Source organism: Etheostoma spectabile, chromosome 5 (assembly GCF_008692095.1).
Source record: "Etheostoma spectabile isolate EspeVRDwgs_2016 chromosome 5, UIUC_Espe_1.0, whole genome shotgun sequence".
Lineage (NCBI taxonomy): Eukaryota > Metazoa > Chordata > Actinopteri > Perciformes > Percidae > Etheostoma > Etheostoma spectabile.
In genome coordinates this window covers 10,673,350-10,673,587 of record NC_045737.1, presented here as the reverse complement: position 1 = coordinate 10,673,587, position 238 = coordinate 10,673,350, and positions in this window count along the sequence as shown.

The following is a 238-nucleotide window of genomic DNA, read 5'->3' as shown; positions in this document are numbered from 1 at the left end:
CCCCCGTCCCCCGTCCCCGTCCCCTTTAATTTCCTCAGCTGTCCTGTCAATAAAGGCCTAAAACAACCAAAATTGTCCCAGATTATAATGAACCTGTTTAAAAGGGTAAATAAAGAAGTGACTTAAGGTCATAAGTGAGCTGTTTAATGGTGTTAGCATGCTACTGGTCAGCAGAGTAAAGCCACTTAATGTCCACCCAGGCCTCGGGGGGCGGCGGGGGGGTTTGGGGGCGGGGTGT